Source organism: Mustela erminea, chromosome 15 (assembly GCF_009829155.1).
Source record: "Mustela erminea isolate mMusErm1 chromosome 15, mMusErm1.Pri, whole genome shotgun sequence".
NCBI lineage: Eukaryota > Metazoa > Chordata > Mammalia > Carnivora > Mustelidae > Mustela > Mustela erminea.
In genome coordinates, this window is record NC_045628.1 from 31,005,846 (window position 1) to 31,014,876 (window position 9,031).

A 9,031-nucleotide genomic window follows, 5' to 3' on the forward strand; every position below is an offset into this window, starting at 1 on the left:
AGGTCATTTTTATAGCCACACATCATTTCCATGTGCCACAGATGGCTGTTCTTGTGGAATCATAGACTTAGAATGCCAGAGGTGAGAGAGAATTTCCAAGGTAAGATTCCAAGTTTTCCTGTGACTCTCCATCAGTCAATGTCGATGGTTAGCTGAAGCAGCACAGTCATGGGGCCATGTGTCTTCAGGAGGTAAACTGGTGAACCCAGAGGAACAAGCGAGGGCACACGCAAATGCACAAGCCCTCTTCAAGGCTGTCCTTTATCCTCTCCTGTTACATCCCCTTGGATAAAGTAGGTCGCGTGACTGATGGAGAGTCACAGGGAAAGAGCCCAACAAAACTCCACGGCAAAGAGTTTGAATACACAAGGTTGAAGAATCAGATCCATTAGTGAAATCAGTATGCATCATCTGCAACTTGGAATATATATGTATCAGCCATTCGCCATTCAGAATAGCATCTGGAAGATTGTTTAACTTGGTAAGATAGACATCCAGTCGTTTGGGCCAGTAGCTGAGTCAAGTAGAATAATTAAAATAACGCACTCCTTGTTACTAGAATCGATCTTTTGTGTGCCCCTTTTATCTTGTGACCTTTATTTCTGTTTTCTTGTTTTTTAGGCTGTTGGGCAATACACATTTCATGTCATGAAAAGACAATTACTTGTCTATGATTCCCCCAACAATAAATAAGAGAACCTTAGAGGGGAAACATGTTACTTTTAGAAAGACTAAAAGGGAGCAAGCAAGTCTTCCATTCATGTCTTGAATCTGATTCTGTGTGTGTGTGTGTGTGTGTGTGTGTGTGTATATATATATATATATATATATATATATATAATATGTATACATACATATATATAAAATACATATTATATATATGTATGCATACATATATATTAAAGATTTTATTTATTTATTGACAGAGAAAGAGAGAGAAAGCACAAGCAAGGGGAGCAGCAGACAGAGGGAGAAGCAGGCTCCCCACTGAGCAAGGAGCCAGACGCAGGACTCAGTCCCAGGACTCTGAGATCATGACCTGAGCCAAAGGCAGACACTTAACCGACTGAACCACCCAAGTGTCCCTGATTCTGTTGAGACTATCTGGAGCAATAAAGATTAGTAAGAGCCAACAGAGTGGGAAAGCAGTTTGCCTGATGTTTCATTTATTATTTTCTCTTTGGGACAACTCATTCAGACACTGGGTGGCTGGAGGGATCAGAAACTTAAGTGGTTTATGTATGAATGGCCCTGAACGATTCGCATCTAGATATTTAAGGCTCAGAAGTTGGGTACTTAGAAGCAGGTCTGCTCTTCAGCCCGGCACACAGGCATTATCTCAAGTATGGAAAATGAAGTCTTCTCTTGGGTTTAGGTTTGGATAGACAAAAGGTGAACGATGATGAGTTTGGACTATGTATATTGCTCCAAGCAGTATATTAAGAACAATGTTCTGAGAGGGCAAGCAACAGTAATAAATAACGGATTGTCAGATGCAAATTTGGAGAGAGGAGTGTTCTGCGAGGCTTTAATCTTGAAAGGTTCTTAAAGCCTTTAACTAGTATGTAACTTTTTGTAGTCTTGGACAAGGATGACAAATAGCCTAATTGTCAATATATCGTGTACAGAAGAAGCATAGGAGAGAAATAGCCACAATTTAACAAGACATTAAGATGGAAACAAGACAAAATAAAATCTCAAGTTGAAACAGTAGGTGCAAAGTAAAATGCTGTTTGCTTGGCCTGAGCTAAAGCTAAATGAAACGGCTCTTAATCATTGATTTTTATAAAATAGAGATTGGCCTTTCATTTGGCTGGTGCTGAACAGCTTTATTGGAGAGATAGCTATAAAATTGGCAACAGTTATAGCTCATAAAATGAAAGTTTAAAAAAGGCATTCTCCAGCAAAGTTTTTCTTAAGCTTTTCTTTTTCTTTCTTTTTTTTTTTTTTTTTTTGTAGTACAAGAGTTTCTAAATATTAGAGTTATTTCTTTTCTTCTTTGTGGAACTCGAGCTTCTGAGAGTCTAGCTGGGTTAAGTATTATTTTTATTATACATTTTATCTTCTATAGTTTGATGACTAATTTTTTTGTCAAACATTAGAATTCTTATCTCTTAAAAAGTAGACATAGTAGCCTATATGACAGAAGGCATAAAGAGGGGACAGCTTCAGGCTGCTGCAATTAGGAGTGTCTTGGCATACTTCTTTTGCCCAAAGGGAGAGCCTTTGCAGACAAGACTAATATGGATTTTTTTCTTTCTCCTAAAGGCAAGAATTTAAAAAAAAAAAAAATTTGTGTGTCACAGTATAACAGTATAACAGCCTACATGACGCCGAAGAAAGTGTTCAGAAATAAAGAAAGTTTGAGCGCAGGGCAAGTGGCGGGGAGAAGTCACTCTCTAAATCGAAGTAAATGGCAGTGGCATTTTTCTGAATCTCTTGGAGGAAGCGATCTCCTTAGCAATAGAGTTAATGAGGACTTTGCTCTTTGAAGTCTGAACTTTGAACAATTCTGGAGAGATTTGGAATTTTTTCTATTTGGTTTAAGGGAAAAGAAATATGGGAGCCATCGCTTTAGTGCAATGCCAACTGGGACAAGGGCAAGGAGGACACAGAAAGATCATTGAGTCAGAAAGATGAAGAGAGAACATAAAAAATATTCCCCCAGCCCTATTCCCTTGCATTGAATGGGCAGGGGCGGGGGTGGTTGCGAAGGAAGTTAATGATGGAGCATCAGTTTGGATGGCTGATAGTTGTAATTACCTATGCTGTTGTTGATTGAATACTAAGATGTCTACAGTTCTACATTGCAGAATGTGAATTCCATTGTTCTCGGTTCAGTCCTTAGTGTCTTGGTAGAGTCTTGTACTAAAAAAGTTCGTGTGACATTGTGGTTCTAGATCTGAACCAGCTGAATCCCAGCTGGCAAGATTCTGGTACCTGAGACTAAAGAAACAGCATCCCTGCTAGCATGTTACATTTGAAGACCCTCTTCCTACCCAGAAGTACATTACATCCACATTTCAGGAGAGAGAGGAATGAATGAGTATGATATACTTTTGGGAGAACGCAAGTGTATATTCTCTGATGAGAAATACCAGCACAAAATTTTCAGTTGCTGACTTTGAATCTGAAAATGATACAACAGGCATCATTGTTTTGAGTTCAGAAATGGAAACTAATGGTTTTGAGTTCAGAAATGGAAACTAATATTGAGTTTCTGTTTGTGAGGTATTTTGTTCTGTGATACCACAAAAAGAATGAAAGTAACTTGCCTGCTTATGATGCTTTATAAGTTACCAGAATTTAATATCTACTCTCTCACTTTATTTTGTCTTTTGAGTAGACACAGATTTTTAAAGATGAGCAATCAAAGTGAGGCAATATAAATAACTAACGTGGGTCATGCTTCCAGTCAGAAGACTTCTAAGGGGCGCCTGGGTGGCTCAGTGGGTTAAAGCCTCTGCCTTCAGCTCAGGTCATGATCTCGGGGTCCTGGAATCGAGTCCCGCATCGGGCTCTCTGCTCAGCGGGGAGCCTGCTTCCTCCTCTCTCTGCCTACTTCTGATATGTCTCTGTCAAAGAAATAAATAAAATCTTAAAAAAAAAAAGAAGAAGACTTCTAATTAAGGTTTTCTTTAAAAAATCTTATGCTCCTGTCATCTTGCCATTCTCTTCAATGTAAATTACTAGGGAACAATTTCCAGGTTTGAGTTGAAATCTTAGGCTCTTTTCATAGATCACTCATCGGAACCCTTCTTTCGCATTGTAAAATTTCTTTTAACCACATTCTCATTATTTAGTAATTTTTTGGTTTAAATAAAAGTCCTTTTGTAAGAATATTACATATTTTTGTTGCTTAAATGAAGAGGAATGAATGAGTATGATATACTTTTGGGAGAACGCAAGTGTATATTCTCTGATGAGAAATACCAGCACAAAATTTTCAGTTGCTGACTTTGAATCTAAAAATGATACAACAGGCATATTCACTTTGTAAACAGGAATTGCAAAGCCCTTAATAAAGTGAGCGATGTGCAAACAGAAGTCGCTATAAGTGTGAAGTGAATGGGCTTGAATAAACTGCTTTTCTACTGATAAAAATGAAAGAATTGAGATATTTTAAGTCTGTCATTCTTCACAAAGATTCTTTAAGTATAATCTAACAAGTTTTCCAAGGTGATCTTGAGCATGCATAAAAGACTATGCTGTATCAGGAATAAAAGGCAGATATTTCATTTTTTTAAAGAACATTTTTTGTTTAGTGTTATAGAGAAACAAAAGTTAGGATAAATGCTGTTTGGTTTTTTTTTTAAGCTACAATAAATAATTCCAAATTCCCCATATGCCCGTCTTAGAGTGGCTAATGCCGGAAAAAAGGATCATTGGCCAGATTGTGAAGTTATGGACTCTCTACAACTGTGGAGAAGAGGAAATGTCATATTACCCAATATATAATTCTCTCAATTATTTTCATCTCACTTTATTTTCTGAGACCTTAAATTCTAAAACTCATCACCAATTCTTTTCTTCTACTCCCAGACTTTCAGTCTGCTGGTTATTTAACAGTATTATATACTTTCTATTAGAAAACAACAAAACTTATGATTATTTTGAGAAAAATGCAAGTGTATATGCTATACTAAGAAATAGCTGTTTGTGTGCCTGAAGGTCGCCATCCTGGAGAGATAAAAGGCAACCTTCTCATTGCTTTAGCTGACAGCATCATGCCTCAGCCTCTTTACGGCTCTGCACCTCAAGTTGTCAACGCCATTTTTTACAGATGGAAGAGAGGGAGCCATTCTAGGTTATTTGTATGGAGACAGGGGTGTGTTTACCTAGATTTCCAAATTGCAGCATGATCACAGAGTGTGTCCAGTTCCCCGTCAGAACTGGACAGGAGCAGCCACATGACTCTAGAAAGATCAGATAGCAACTCAACACATCTGTATTCGGGAGGTGTCAAGTCTGGAACTACTAAAAATTTAGGTTAGTTCTCTCAATGAAACCATCAAAGCAAAGGGCAAAAAGGACAAATGAGATAGCACACAGGCCCGATTAAAGGGCCTATTTATGTGCTAAGCGGCAGTGGTGGCAAAGAATCAGTCCCTTCAGAGGAAGAGACTATGGGATAAAGGACTTTTCCCTCAGACTGGGGAGGTTCTAAAGCAACAGGAGACCAGCCCAGCCCTAACTGTCCTGACTTACATGACATTGTAATTACAAGAAATGTAAGAGCCAGTAGAAAAAAGAGATAATGGAGACAAGATAAACTTTTCTCCTTTTCAATATAAAATAAGGACTTACTCAAATTCTGATCTCGAACTGGAACTGAAACTTGGTGATTTGAAGAAGTCAAAACAATGGCAGGGCTATTTTTCCTCTGCACCCATATCACCCACATGCCTCTTGATTTTTCCAGGAGCAGAGGTCTCTTGATGGCCCGTCTAGAGGTCAGTGGTCCAAGGACTGCCTGTACATTATTATGGAATAACATCTACCAGAGAAAGCCCAGTAACAGAGGTGGTGGAGCAGACTCTAGGATGGGAGACGTAATGGTGTGTACGGTGTGTCTCCAGATGTGTGTGTTTATGTCTGCTGTGTTTGGCCTTTGTCTAAGAGCTTCCACTCGGTTAGGGAGGGACTCAGCTCTGAACGCCTTTGTTCCTGACTCCAAAGAGACACTTGAGTTGGAATCACCAAAGCAAGGAAACTGCTGTCCTTTGGGGGCAGTGAAACAATGCAGGTTGGGGCATCTTTTTACTAGGCTCTTCCCCGAGTGTTTTTTATTTCTTTAAACAGTGCTAAGTGGCAGTGATTGCAGGGCCCTAAGAATCAGCCCCTTCAGAGGAAGAGACTATGGGATATTGGAAATATACCAGCAAAGTCTCAGAGGCCAGGGACTCTCTTGCACATTACATCCCCAGTGTCTAGCACATAGCAAGTGAGCAGCAAGTATTTGCTGAATGAATTGAAAATATAGCCTAGTTTTGTCAGATTGAAACCATTTACAAGTAGGCGTGACCACTCTCATCTGCATTATTTTTATGCACGTTTCCATAAGGTCATGACTAATGTGCCAGAGATCCGTCCCTCCACTGGAGCTGGTAAGTCAGTGAACTGATGTCTGATGTTGAAGACAACATGAAATGAATTTCTTTCCAATTTGTCAATGCGGGTTTGCTGGTTTGTTTTATGAAATTTCTGATATGGGTTGAACTAAGTTGAGGAATTGAGGAACTACTCTTGCCTGATGAGATTTGTACTCCTGCCTCATGAATTTAGTGGCTGTATCTTCGCTTTATGGGCTGGAAAGAGATGTTAGTGATTGTCATGACTGCCACTGAAATTGCTTTCAAAGCTGTTAAAATATTTTTGGATCCCTATGACGCAAAGCCCTAAGAAGAGGGGAAAGGATATGAAAGACATTAGTAGTTTGTCTCTGCCCTTAAGAGACATAAAGTTCTAGTTGAGGGGCAGAAACATATATATATCTATATGGCTCACACCTTTATTTCATTCAGAACTTGATCAAATGTTTTTGTCCACTTACCTGACCTTGTTTTGGTTCATAGTACTTATCACATGTTTGTTCATTATCTATCTCCTCCCACAGGAATGGAAGCCCATGAGGATAAAAAGGATTTGTTTATTTTCTTCATTTCTCTGTTTCCAGCGCCCTGTGCACTGTTGGCACACAGTAACTCCTTAATAAATATAGATTGAATGAACTATCAGTGTCAGGTAGCCTATAATTTCTTTATTGACTAAGACTAGATAATTTGTGAGTCTTTCCATGATACCATTTTTTAGTCATCCATGATCAAGGACAAATGATCAGCCAATAAAAAGAATAAAAAAAATTTATTCAGAAAAGAAATGTGGAATCCAGTATAATCCACCTTTTTTAAACATTTCTTGATACATCTTATTTTTGATACAACTTATTTTCAGCAAGCCTTTCTGTTTGTTTGTTTCTGGTGTTTCTGCTAGAGTCCGTTCTTCCCACCTCTGCTGCTGAACGGACAGCAGTACAGATGTTCTTCAAAAAGGTCTGATGCCATTTTGTAGCACACAGAATTGTACACTCACAGACGTCATCTTTTGATGGATATTGCAGTCTTTGGGGAAATAAAGACCACAAGTTCTGAACTGATTATTTGTGGGGGAAAAAAAAGAATCAATATATAACTGCTTAATGTCTCTCAGACTCTGAATTACAGGAAAATTTTTGTTGAAACACAACGAAGTTATTCTGTGCAATTCAATCACAGACTAAATCATTCAGAGTTGGGTTTGCCCTAAAAATCCATCTATAATAACAATAATGTTGGATAGTAAATGCAATTTTGAAGACTGATGTGAACTGTCTAATTAAATCACCACAGCAATAACCAATTAAGTTTTCTTACAGTCATTTCCAGTTGTGTGTGCGTGTGTGTGTGTGTGTGTGTGTGTGTGTGTGTTTGGAAGACATGGTATCTTGGATAATACCTGGTGATAATAACTAAGGAACTTTAATTCTGCAGCCTTAGCTTGACTTATTTTATGCCGTAGGAAATGAACCAGCATGTAAATTAGACATGAATCACTGCAGTCACTTGTCAATCCAAAAATATTCGTGTCTGAGGTAGGCCAAAAATGACTGGCTGGTGATTGCAGAATCTATTGAAATGTAGTGCTTTCTTTAAAGTATATGACTTCCGCTAATTGAATTAGGTGAGTTTCACATTTGGCTCATACGCCAATCTGGGGGATTGATGAGCAAGTGTTGATAACCTCAGGGTCAGGCTAAATTTGGAAAAAAAAAAAAAATCAGGAAATCACTTAAGATTGGGTAAGATGACCCTTAAATAACTTTTTGAGCAGACATTATGATTTTAAGAAATCATAGCCCATCACTGTGTGCCTCTGTCCAGCAGTATCTTGCAGAGTAGCAGTAGGAATCTGAAATATCTGTGATAGAGTGGGAGAGATAATTAACAAATTCCTCATCCGGGATCGACGAGTAACCAAATGGGTATTTTCCAAGCTTGTTGGGTCTGAAGAGTGATGAGATGCGCTTGTTAAAAATACCTAGTCTCAGGTTCCTCTCTATCCCTGAGCTTTGCGGATTCGGATGGAGTGGAGACAGTTTGAATAAAAGGGAAAACCTTCCTAAAATCCCACCAGGAATTGGATAAATGTAGCGCTACCTTTCCACAGCAATTAAATAAAATGACCCACCCTTTATATGACCCATTTCTAATTATCTACATGTTTGCCTATTCCAGGGGGTTATGAATTTAGATTTTAAATTACCAGGGACAGAAATTTAACCACATCCAAATGTGATTAAAGTTTTGCATATATATACTTAATAAATATTTAAATATATATATTTATGTAATATTATGCATATAAAATAGTTATTGTATATAAAATTGCATATGTGGTTGTTTTTTAAAACATTGAATGGGAAAGACATGTTTTCATCTCCTCATTTGTATTGCAATATCCATTCTCAGGAAAAGAGGACTTGCCAAACATTAAAAGAGTGTGCAATTGCCAATCAAATGTTTTAGATTACATTGTTAACTCTCTATTCATCATGGAAAAAATGATATGAAAGGATGAGCACATGGATAGCTAAAAAAACATCATAAAAATAAAAAAGTTTTGTGGCCTCCTGTGTATGAGCCGGATGCCATTTGATTATAAACTCCAAATAAATGACTCTCTTAGGATAGTTTTTGGCACATTTATATGTGGTTACTTTGGGAACAACATATTTATTTGTGAAAACTTTCAAAATTCACTCCATATAAAAAAATGCCAAAAAAAAAAGTCCTGGGAGTTAGTATGATAAAATTATTAATCAAAATATTTATTTATTTATTTATTTATTTTAGATTTTATTTATTTATTTGACAGAGAGAGATCACAAGTAGGCATAGAGGCAGGCAGAGAGAGAGAGAGAGGAGGAAGCAGGCTCCCTGCTGAGCAGAGAGCCCGATGCGGGACTCGATCCCAGGACCCCGAGATCATGACC

The 9,031-nt window shown here is 37.9% G+C and overlaps 1 long non-coding RNA gene across 1 annotated transcript; it reads left to right on the forward strand.

Moving 5' to 3' along the window:
• The first annotated feature begins 1,030 nt into the window (after nucleotides 1-1,030).
• On the forward strand, nucleotides 1,031-6,800 carry LOC116574591. Its single transcript, XR_004279384.1, has 4 exons — nucleotides 1,031-1,122; nucleotides 5,423-5,558; nucleotides 6,065-6,107; nucleotides 6,617-6,800. It is a non-coding gene; the product is annotated as an uncharacterized LOC116574591 (long non-coding RNA).
• The last annotated feature ends 2,231 nt before the right edge of the window (nucleotides 6,801-9,031 follow it).